Below are 13,156 nucleotides of genomic sequence, written 5' to 3' on the forward strand. Positions count from 1 at the left end.
ACGGTTGTGCAAAAATGTTGATGAAAAAACCTGTATAAGCCATAATTACATCCATTGATACCGAAACAATTCATTGCCTCTTTGACATGTTTCATTATTTTCATCCTTAACAAAAAAAATGCCAACGTGTTTGTCTACAAACATGTCGATATATAGTTGGATAGTCAACATTGGATTTGAAAAATCAAGTCAACCTTGCATTTTCTTTAACATTTCAGTCAAAGCCGTGTGTGTGGGTGTGATCCAAAGCTGATAAAAAAAAATGATGTGGAAATTGATCAGATGGGTGACGGTACAATAGATCAACCATATGATATTTGATTAAGTAGTCGTTTTAATTCTTATTTTTAAGCATTTTAATCTTAAATATTTTATTTTAGAGCAGAAAATTTTATATCTTGGAGTATTGATCATACGTTAACAAACTATTTTCATCTATAAATAAGTTATTTTATCCCAAAAAGAAATATTGAGACTAAAATATATAAAAATAGATATAAAAAATAAAGTAATTGTTTAATTAAATATAAGGGACATTTTTATTATTATCCCGTTTATATAATTTATTATATATGTATCCACAATGTAACGGAACTAGGGATGGACGTGGGACTCGAACTCGACGGCTTCTGACCTGACCCGACCCGACCCGATCGGGTCGGATTGTTTTTTTTAAATCGGGTTCGAATTGGGTCGGGTCGGATTTTTTAAATGTGATATTCGGGTCGGGTTCGAGTTTAGGGTGAAAAATACCCAACCCGACCCAAAAAAATAAATAATTTTACCTTATATATTTAGAAATAATTATAATAATACTCATATATATATATATATATATATTTCAGTTAAGTCACTGTTTTTATTGAATAAAAATAATTTTTTTATTATTTCGGATTGAGTTGGGTCGGGTTTTTAAGTTATATATCATGTCGGGTGCAAACTTATTTTGGTCGGGTCGGGTCTCGGGTGGATGAGGTGGTGTTTGTTTTTACTGTGCAAGGTCTGCAAAGCTCTTATGTCTGCGCCGTGCAGACCACGCGCAGACATTGGGCTTCGCAGACCGTTTGTTTTTTAGAAGACAGAAGTTCTTCTAACGTCTGCGCGTGGTCTGCACGGCGCAGACGTAGTCTTATGTATCCTGACATCTTCTAACCTCTTCAAAGAGGTTTTATATTTAATTTTATATTAAATTTGATTTTAATTTTAATATTAATTTTTTAAATAAATTAAATATTAATTTTTAATATTATATTATAGATATTAATTTTAATATTAATTTTTTAAATAAATTAAATATTTAATATTAGATTATAGATATTTAATTTTATATCATATAAATTATTTTATATATTATTAAAATTTTATATTTATTTTAATTATTTTGATTTAAGTTTAAATATAAATTTTTTTGGATTTGTTATTTTTAAATTATATTTAACCTTTTTATACAAAATGTAAGTATTTAAACCACATTGCTTAATAAAAAATGATTTCATTGTTTGATAATTAAGATTTTAAAATATAAAAAATTATAAATTATGTTTTTACAATTTTAAAATATAATCACAATTAAATAAAAAATAATCATAAAATAATTTGATAAATTAAAAAATATTTTCTAAAAATATCGTATAATTATAAAAATAAATTATGAATATATATTTAAAAAAATTAAAAGTATTACATAATTGCATATTTAAAAAAAATCATATAATTTAATGATCATTTATAAATTTTATTCTATAAAATTTATAAAACTAATAATACATGTAATTATGTGAGACTTATAATAGAATTAATAAGGTGGTGTTTGTTTTTCTAAAAAAATTATTATTGTAGTTGTATGAATTATTTAAATTTCAGTATTGTAAAACTAAAATTATTTAAATCTCAATATTGCAAAACTCTTTTAAGTTTAAAAAATCAGTTTATTTATATTTCATTTTATTTTAACAGTCTGCAGACATTAAAAAATAAACAGTTTTCTTCTTGCAGACTGCAGACTTTTGGTCTATCTCTTCTGTTGCAGATACATACAGATGTAATTCGCAAACTACAGACCTTTTACCTCTACAAAAACAAACATTACCTGACTCCTTGTTTTCGGGTTGGATCGGGTGAACCAAAAACCCGACCTATACCCATCCCTAAACAGAACCGTATCCAGTATCAAAAGATTCAAAACCCGGGCAAAAAAGAGAACGTGTAATGCAAAGAGTAAAAAGAATGTTGATAAAATATGTTATATGGATTCCAAAGTCTAAACTGCACACAAAACCTTTTTTTTTTCCTGCAAAAGAAAAAGACATTAGAAACGATGGGAAATTATAGATTTACTGCAGCTATTCTCTTTAAACTGAAAAGGACATGGTTATTATGTCATAAACACAAAGAAAGAGAGAATGTATGTTTTTTTGGTATTTATGCTACGTAGCTTCTGCTTTTCGGTGATTTTCCCTATATATCACTGTTGAACATAATATTTCTCGATCAGATATCGTTTAGACCATATTTTTTAATCTAACACCTTTTACAGAAAAATACGACCCTTGAAACGTGTTTTACGCTGAGTTGGTGTCACGTGGGGTAAGGCGCCCCCTGAAGCGCGCCTTGACATGGTATACACATGTGTATAGGGGGTATAGCGCGGTGCAGAGCCGCGTGGTGCAGAGCCGCGTCTTACCACAAAAATCTGCCACGCGTCAGTAAGGCGCACCCCCTACGGTGCGCCTTGGGTATAATTACCCACCTACCCCGACGTTTCAGCCCAATCCCTCCATATAAATACCTCCATCCTCAATCACTTTCATCACATCAAATTCTCTCAACTTCTCTCAAATACTCTTATAATCTCTGTCTAAGGTATATTTTATTATATTTTTAATATTTTGTATTTAATTTATTTAAGTATTTAATTTATTTAATATTTTATTTAATTAATTTTTTTGCATATATAAAATGGAAGACGATCTACTTCGCTTGGATGAAAATCATATATCTTGACACTTTACTGATACAATAATATTTTTAACGTTTTAATTTAATTTAAATTATTAGTAATTATTTGTTGATTTATTTAATGCATGATTATTAGATTAAGAATTAATTTTTATAATTATTTAATTTTAGGAGAAGGACCGTGTATTAGATCTATTCATTAGGAATCTTAAGTTAGTGATACCTAGCCGTGTCTTGCCGTATTTAGTAGAGGCTGGATTCGGTTATATAGGTAAATATCAGGGTCACTGTAAGATAGAACCAGACCTTATTTCTGTCTTAGTAGAGCAGTGGAGGTCGGAGACCCACACATTCCATCTTCCGTGCGGAGAGTGCAAGATTACACTTGAGGATGTTGTTATGCACCTGGGGCTTCCGGTGGATGGAGATGTGATATCGGGGATCGCGCAGGGTTCTTGGACTGCTTTGTGTCGGGATAATTTAGGACGTGTCCCGGAAAGTTTTAACGGTGGTCGGATACCGTTAAATTGGTTAGATGCCAATTTTCGGGAGTTGAGCGAGGACGCGTCAGATGATGAAGTTAAAATGTATGCACGGGTATGCATACTGCAGCTGATAGGAGGGTTATTGATGCCGGACAAATCGCGCAACCAAGTTCACTGTATGTGGTTGCGACATCTTGTCGACTTTCGTCTGGCCGGATCACTCAGTTGGGGCTCGGCAGTTTTGGCTTTATTGTACAGGGAGATGTCGAGCCATTGACTATAGGCGTAATGCTATCGGTGGATGTCTCCTGCTGCTACAGTCTTGGGCATGGTATCGATTGCCCTTTTTATGTCCCGTTGTGAAAAATCCATTCGTATTTCCGCTACTCTTGAGATAATTATAAAACTGATTTCGTATATTAATCATTTTATATAGCATATAATAAAAAAAATCTTGAATAGGTGGTCGACTGATAGGAAAAATAATTTTATATTATTACATGTACCGCAAAACTATTTCGACGTATATTCCCGCTTTCTAATTTTACAAACACATAAATTAATTGACAACAATTAGTATAATATTTTTTTAAATAATCATAATAAACAATAAGTATAATAAAAAAATTTATCACAAAATTACCTTATAACGAAAACTCGCACGAACTTCTGAATTAAATATGAGAAGATTGTTGGATTGTTGTATTAATTTTTTCTAATCGAGAGGAGATGTGAGGAGTTACCCTGGGGAAAGGGTATTTATAGCCGGGAAAAGCTACAAGACGCGGTACCTACACCGCGCCTTACATAATTATATTAGATAAAGCTAAGGTACGACCCCTGTTCCGCGCCTAATATAATTGTGTTAAAGGTAAGACGTCACCCTGTCCTGTGCTATACTCCTAGGTGGCCTAAGGTGGGGACGCCTTACCCCACGTGGCACCAACTCCGCGCTTTTCTGTAAAGGTGTTAGATCAAAAAATATAGTCTGAACGATGCCTGATCGAGAAATATAATGTTCAACGGTGATATATCGGGAAAATCGCCATGCTTTTCCTATCTTCAGAGTTTCAGACACTGGCGAGGGACCTCAGCGGCAAAATTTTAAGACAATCTCACATCTTGCTTCTTTTGGCTGTTTTTGTTTTAACATTGAGAAAAAGAATGAAGATGCAAAAGTTTAGGCCATTTGCATAAAATAGGATAATTACAAGCCTTTTAACTTTTGGCAAGCATGCTTACATGCAAATCTAAAACATAAATGGCACGTAAAATAAAATTATTAACGTTAGTTAGGATTTTAGGACAATAACCGACCTTATTTCGTCGTTGATATAAATCATTAAATTACCGGCCACGTTTGAGAAAATGTTCAAAATGAAATGATACTTTTATATACATTTATATTTAAGAAGATTAAATACCCTCTTAAAATGCATTGGTAGCAACATAAATTTCTTCTTTAAGAGCCTAAATTCAAAAAAAAAAAAAACTAAATAATGTGATGGGAATAGTATTCTACTAGCTCACACATATTTCACTATAAAAATTTAATACTAGCCGCTGGTTAAGCGTTTATCCTAAGAATCCATCATTTTCCCACCTACAATAAGATGTTACTCAAGTAAAAACCAAATTTCAATTTCTAAAAGTTAATTTTCAATTTAAGTTAAAAATATGTTTGGTCTAAAAATACTTTATTGTATTTAATTCTAAAAATACTTTTAAAAACAATAAAATTAAATAATTCAAAGTAACCCCTCCCTGACGTTTTCTGCCTCCTCCCCTTAGTAAAAATATTTAAATTTACTTTTTTCAAAGTAGTAAAAAACGCAAACCGCCTTTTCCAACCCCGAACAAGACAAATCCTGGTTTTATTTTAAACGGTCAAACGCTTTACAACCCTCTTAAATTTAAAACCCCCAATCTACAGAAACCCACGAGAGGTGGTTTAAAAGAAAGAGAAATCCATGCACTGTCATGGCTTTGATTTGATTCGAAGGGAAACATCTTCTTCCTTTTGATTGGAAGAGGTAAAACTGAATTATTGTTATTTGTGATTACGAAAGGATATGCAAATTTGATTTTCTGTTGTTGGTTTCTTTCGCTTTTTTGTGTTTGAAAACGGCCCCTGCCTGCTTAATTATGTGCTTCAAACAAATTGTTCAACTATGGAACAGAATTACTCAAAAAAAAAACTATGGAACAAGATTGACTGTGACTGCTTACTGATAAAGTAGACAACTGAGCATAGAAGCAGATAATAATAATAAAAAAAGACCAAGAATTGAAGAAAGAAAAATAAATCGAAAAATAACCCTTTTTATTTATAATTGATTTCCGCATTTGAAATTTGAGATTAGTTTTTCTGCACTAAAGATCCAGATTCTATGGAAATAATAAAGGAAATAAAGAAATAGGGTCACAAAAGAGTCAAAGCGTGAATAAAACCTTTTACTTAGTTCATCTCTCTCACTCTCTTTCTTTTGTTTCTTTTTTTTAATTCCCTGTTCCTCTTCCTGTGCTTACTTATGAAGAAGTGAAAAATGATGTTGAGATTCCTTGTGTTTTCCATCGTATTGTTATTATAATGAAAGGAGAATTCATTTGCTGCTTCTTTGAAAAGTCATGGCTCTGCAAGCAGAAGAGACACAGCAACAACAGATTCAAAGCCCACCATTTATTCTCGATGGGCTGTTATGTGAAGAAGAAGATTTAGGGGACTATAGTTTTGAAACCGAAACTGTGAAAAAGAAGGCGTTTGTTGTACCCTTATTCCTGAATGAACATGATTTGTTATGGGAAGATGTTGAGTTAATCTCTTTAATGTCTAAAGAGAAACAAGCCCATGCTGGTAACATTGACGTTTGTTCAGAAAAGTCTTTTGTTTCAGCTCGTAAAGGAGCCTTGGATTGGATTTTCAAGGTCAAGGCACGCCACGGGTTCAATGCCTTGACCATGCTTCTCGCTGTTAATTACTTTGATAGGTTCGTTTTAAGCTTCAAGTTCCAAAAAGACAAGCCATGGATGGGACAATTAACTGCTGTGGCATGTTTGTCTTTGGCTGCCAAAGTTGAGGAAACACAAGTGCCGCTTCTTTTAGACCTCCAAGTATGTGTCTAATGCCAACGAAATTATTGTCCCAAGTTATGTTTCTCAAGTTTTTATTCAGTAACTAAAGTTGGAGTTTTTTTTTCTTCTTTAGGTGGAAGAAGCAGAGTATGTGTTTGATTCAAAGACCGTACAAAGAATGGAGCTTTTGGTGTTATCAACTCTGCAATGGAGGATGAACCCTGTGACGCCAATTTTCTTTTTTGATCATATTACAAGGAGGCTTGGATTAAGGACTAATTTGCATTGGGAGTTCCTTTATAGGTGTGAGCGTTTGCTTCTCTTCCTCATAACTGGTGAGAGCAGTCAAGAACGGCTTTTGTGTTTTCATTGCTAATCAAAAAGCTTTTTTGGTTTCTTGAGTTCTAACTTAGGTTTCGAATTCGATTTCGATCCAGACTCAAGGTTCATGCTTTACGTTCCTTCTATCTTAGCTGCTGCGACAATGCTGCATGTTATTAAAGAGGTTGAGCCATGCCATCACCTTGAATATAAGAAACAGCTAATTGGAGTGCTCAAGATATGTGAGGCTCGTACATGATTACTTGTAGTCCTCTCGATTCTAGTCACGTTGGAACTCGATTTTTCCATCAATTGTGGTTTTTGTTTCGACAGGATAAAGTAAATGCCTTCTCATCTCGGAGTCGCTGGAAAGCCAGTCGAAAAGAAACGAAGGCCACAAAAGGAAGCATAAATCGATACAAAGCAGCCCTAGTGGTGTAATCGATGCGTCTTTTAGCTGTGATAGTTCAGATGATTTGTGAGTCGTGACATCTTCGGTCTCGTCATCACCACAGCTGCCGTTCAAACGAAGTAGAGCTCAGGACCAGCAAATGCGTCTGCCTTCACTAAATCGTATGTTTGTGGATGCTCTTAGTAGCCGTCGTTAAATAATCCCTTAGATCATAATAATTAGTACTGCTGAACATGTTATTAAAAAATCCTCTTGCGAATTCGTCGTTATTTAATGTGCAATTGATATGTGTTCCTCGACTTATTAATTGCCTTTTGTCGTAACCGGTTTTCGTCCGGGTACGAAATATTTATTTGGCAGGAAAATTGATGTGAATAAATGGTTTTTGAAAATAATTTGGGAGTCGCCATCGGCCTTTTGGGTCAGGTAGGTCGAATACCTAAAAATTATTTTTTTTAAAAGAGTTTTAAGAAAACATCAATTAAAAAATGAATTGATCTGCGTTTATAACAAAAAATTCGTTCTTTTTAATAATAAAAAAGGATTCGTGGTCGGTTACGTTTAGGGAAGGATTAGCACCCCTACAACGCCCAAAATTGGTACTTTTTAATTATAAATTGTCTCTATTATTAAAAATTTAAAAATTCAAAATATATTTAATTTATAATCCTATTATTTCAAAATTATATATAAAAAATATTTAAAAATATCAGAAAAGGACTTCTAGGTGCCTTAAGACAGCTCTTTTCTTTGATATTAATAAATATTAATTTGAATAAAATTAAATAATAATTTTTTATAATATTTAATTTTAAAATACCAGAATATGACATCCAGTTGTATTAAGACTGCCATTTTCTTCGATATTGACAAATAAATGTTAAAATAATTTAAAAAAATATAAATTATTATTTATTATATATATATTTATGACTACATAATAATAATAAATATTTAAATATATAAAAAAGTAAAATTAAAACAATAAAAAAACAATTAGAACTATATTTAAAAGCAATAAAATAAATGAAAAGATTTAAATTAGTGACTAAATTATAGTAAAATTAAAATTAAATACCTAATTCATAATTAATCAAAATTATAGGGATTAAACATGCTATTTTCTTATTTATTAATTTAGTGACTAAAATAAAATTATATAAAATTCGGATATTAGAATAAAATAGATTAAAACATACTATTCAGATTAAAATATTAATTATTAAAATTATAGGACTAAATCTGTTATTTACCCTAAATATATTATTTTAATACAAAGGACTAAAATAAATAAAATTAAAATTAAAGATCTGAATTAAAAGGATTATAAACTCGATTTAGTGACTAAAATGTAAGGATTACAAATTCAAGGGATGGCGGACGGGATTTAACAATTAAAAATTACACAAATAGCCCTCCCCGAAACGACGTCGTTCGGGAAGGGCTATTTAAAGCCAAATCCGGCTGGCCCTTCGGGCCATATCTCATTTCTTTTTTTTATTTCTCTCTCTAACTGAGAGAATAAAAGCTCTCCCTTCTCTCTAGCTTCCCTCATCGGAGGGAAGCCGGTCACCGGACGGCAGCCGTCTGCCGCCGTGACTCTCACCGCCGGCCACCGCATCTGGTGGCCGGAAAAATTTATTTTTACACCATTATGTAGATCGGACCGTCCTAATGACGGTTACGGTGTTCCTTTCTTTTAAAACGCTCCTAATCGGAGCAAATCTAATAAAGTACCTTCGATTTTCGAAGGTTTTGGTGATGTTTGAAGAGGTCCGGTGATGTTTGAAGAGGTCCGGTGATCGTAGCTTCCTCGGTAAGCTTCTCTCCTCCCTTTTCTTTTGTTTTTGGTTGTTGGTTGTTGTGAGTTGGTCTCTATTTTTGTATCTTTGCTCTTGGTTTCTGTCTCTCTCGGTCTGTTTTTTTTTTTTTGCAGATGGGGTGATGGCTTTATAGCCATCACCGGTGTGGCCATCGGACCGGGTAAAAGAGTACCCTTCGGTGAGTCACCGGACTCCCAGTGGTGACTCACCCCATGGCCATAAAGTGGACGGCTGGCGTTGGAACTTCTGGAGCCTTCGGTTGGGGCGTGACAGCGGCTGGAGCGACGTGGAGCGGCGGCAGCTGGTGTAGTCCCTAGGGTATCATAACCCTAGGGTTTCGTCTGGCACCATCTGGACCGTTGGATCTAAGTTAGATCCAACGGCTGAGAAGCAAAGCGGCGGCTGGCTGAGATATAAACCCTAAATGGGTTTTAGGGTTTTTTTTGTTTTGTTTGGGCCAGTCTGTTGGGCCTCGATTTGGGTTTTGTAATATTAATAAATAATATATATTAATAATAATAATAATTATTATAATTATAATAAATAATAATAAAAATGGGTAAAAAATTTAATATCTTCAGCTGCCCCTCTTTGCTCATTCTTGTGTTGACAAGAATAGGGCAAAGACGAAAAGATAAATTTTTTTTATCCATTTAGCTCCACTTGATTATGATGGAGATGTTGAATAAATTCTTCTCTTTCTTTAGATGAGTTCTTCTCATTATGAACTTTCTGCTGGGGATGATGTGGACCTATTTCCTTCTGTGATAGAGTCATTCAAAATGTTAAATAAGCTCTTCTCATTATGAACTTCTTCTTTCTCCTTCAGATGAGTTCTTCTCATTATGAACACTTCTGGAAAGGTTTATGCTAATCTATCTGCTTCTGTGATAGAATTATGCAAAAGGTTGAACAAGCTCTTCTCATTGTGAACTTATTCTTCCTCTTCAGATAAGTTCTTCTCATTATGAACTTTCTCTGGAAAAGTTGGTGTCGATCTATCTCCTTCTGTGATAGCGTCGAGCAAAAGATTAAACAAGTTCTTCTCATTATGAACTTCTTCTTCCTTCTTCAGATGAGTTCTTCTCATTATGAACACTTCTGGCAAATGTTGATCCATCAAGAGATGAATTCGAGCAAAAAGTTGAACAAGTTCTTCTCATTATGAACTTCTTCTTCCTTCTTCAGATGAGTTCTTCTCATTATGAACTTTCTCTGGAAAAGTTGATGCCGATCTATCTCCTTCTGTGATAGCGTCGAGCAAAAGGTTAAACAAATTCTTCTCATTATGAACTTCTTCTTCCTTCTTCAGATGAGTTCTTCTCATTATGAACTCGATCTAGCAATGCTGATCCATTGAATGATGGATTTAAATCTTTGCTAAAATCTTTGAAATTCCTGTTAAAAATTCAACATGGATGAAATGAATGAAAATGCACCTATTTTTGCAAACACCTAAATATGATGCATGAATGTTAAGTTATTTGATTTCAGATTGGTGAATTGAGTATTTCTTCAGTTGTAAAACCCAATAGATCTTTCTTCTTCAAATCAGAGAATCTATCATCTTTGACAAATGTAGATGTAGATATAATGTCACAAACCTCTTGAGAATAAACTCAATAGTATAGACTCTTGAAAAGCTTGCATTCATGCAACATGTTGATTCTGATAACAACTCATCTGATTATGAAGTGACCTTTCAAGATGATTTCACAGATATCGATAGTTCTTTTAATACAGAGAAATCTTGATTTCTGATTCTGATAACAACTCATCTGATTATGAAGTGACCTTTCAAGATGATTTCACAGATATCGATAGTTCTTTTAATACCGAGAAATCTTGAATTCTGATTCTGATGAGAAATAAACTGTTATACTTGACAAAATGGGATTCTCAGAGGCTGAAGCTTCAATAGCCATGGAGAGATGTGGTCCAGATTCATCAATTGCAAAATTGACAAATTTTATATGTGCTGCTCAAATGGCTAAGGTTACTGACACATTTCTTCCGGTAAAAGATGGGAAGCCATTATGCAATGATCCCAATTACAAGAAAAGGCGAAACTTGGGCTATGATTTTTGGGAAAGGAATAAACAAAAGAAGCTTGAAAAGAAACTTCTTAATGAAGACGATCATGCAATTCATCTTTTAATTCCAATGATTGGTTCTGGGTTTTATATCAAACCAAATCAGAGAACTCAAAGAACACTTCCAGAAGATGCTATTAGCACATTCCTCTTCCAAATTCAATAACTGGTTCCGTGGTTCATACCAAACCAGATCAGATAACTCAAAGAACACTTCCAGAAGATGCTATGAGCACATTCCTCTTCCAAATTCAATGATTGATTTTACCAAACCAGATCAGACAACTCAAAGAACACTTCCAGAAGATGCTATGAGCACATTCCTCTTCCAAATTCAATGATTGATTTTACCAAACCAGATCAGATAACTCAAAGAACACTTCCAGAAGATGCTATGAGCACATTCCTCTTCAAAATTAATGACTGGTTATACCAAACCAGATCAGATAACTCAAAGAACACTTCCAGAAGATGCTATGAGCACATGGCATTTGTTCCAGTTAATGTTTGGACTGGGATATCACAGTACTTATTTGATGTAGAGCCAGAATTTGTAGATTCGAAGCATTTTCATGCTACTACACTGAAAAGGGCTATATTCATAATTCTGCCAATTAAGAACAGATTTTCTCTTATTCTGCTTCCTCCATGTGCTGATGCTTTTCCATTGACAAAGAAATGATGGCCTTCATGGGATCCAAGAACAAAGTTGAACTGTTTATAAACATGTACAGGAAGTGCCAAATTGACAGAAAGGATCTGTAAGGCTCTTGAAGCTTATGACAATGAGTCACATTCGAGTGTCCAGAAGTATGTTCTTGATGAGTGCTGAAAATGGAATCTAGTATGGGTTGGAAGGAATAAAGTTGCTCCACTTGAACCTGATGAGGTGGAAATGCTTCTAGGTTTCCTTAAAAACCATACACGAGGAGGAGGATCTGCTAGAGATATGTTCCCCAGTGATATCAATGTCCTGTTTCTTTTTGCTGGAATCAGTGCTGCAGAGGTCGCCTTCTACTGTCTTAGCATATCTTTGAAAACAGATGTGCAAGAACTGAATGATGATCGGTTGGAGCAATTGATGAGTAGATTTGGCGGATTCGACCTTGTTGTCGGTAGCATCCCGTGTAACAATCTTGATGGAAGCAATAAACATCATCATGATGAACTAGAAGATTTTTGTTGGTGCATTTTCTTGCAATGAATGCTACGACAGCTGTCTCTTCTGCTGTTCCAATATATCCCATTCTTTTCAAATCATGGAACGATTTAGTTAATAGTAAAACTGGTCATCTTCAACTTTTGAAATATTGTAACCAATGTTACCCTATATATCCAGAGTGCAAATAATGATTTGTTCATGGATTTATGATGATGATGATTGGTTTACTTTTAATTCCATGCATTTAAAAGTATTAACATAAAGTGATATTCAGAAATCTTTAACTTATTTCAAAATTATGTTAATTCATAGAAGAATAAATTGAATTTTCGAAAATAAATTGAATCTTAAATAAATTGAACTTAAAATAGATAGAATTGTATTCAAAGTTATGACAAGCATAAGATTGATAAAAATTCAAATGTCTCAACAAATTATTAGCATAAGTATTTCTAAATTAATCAAATTGACACAATTTAGAGTAATGATATAAGCTTTTGTCTGGAAGATCTCAAACGTTGTCAAAATGCTTGTAGATGTGAAGTTTCTCCCAAACTGTCAAAATCTTAAGAGGGTTCAATTGCCAGATTCCTAATATCAACATGCATTTGAGCCGTCCATTCAGGTTTTCAACTCAAATCCTTCCTTTGGTTACAAGATGCCCTTTGCGGGTTTTCATCTTGACCCCCCCCTTTTTTTTTTCTTTTTTCTTTTTCTTCTTTTTTTTTCTTCTTTTTCTTCTCTTCAAGCATAATATTTCTTGACAGAATCTGAGTTTATTGGATTTCTCATAATTTTTCCATCCATTTCTGCCAAGATCAACGCTCCTC

At 33.5% G+C, this 13,156-nt stretch overlaps 1 pseudogene; it reads left to right on the forward strand.

Moving 5' to 3' along the window:
* Positions 1–5,989: 5,989 nt before the first annotated feature.
* On the forward strand, positions 5,990–7,475 carry LOC120138094 (annotated as a pseudogene).
* Positions 7,476–13,156: the final 5,681 nt, after the last annotated feature.

The sequence above is a fragment of the Hibiscus syriacus genome, unplaced genomic scaffold, assembly GCF_006381635.1.
Source record: "Hibiscus syriacus cultivar Baekdansim isolate YM2019G1 unplaced genomic scaffold, ASM638163v2 tig00110678_pilon, whole genome shotgun sequence".
NCBI lineage: Eukaryota > Viridiplantae > Streptophyta > Magnoliopsida > Malvales > Malvaceae > Hibiscus > Hibiscus syriacus.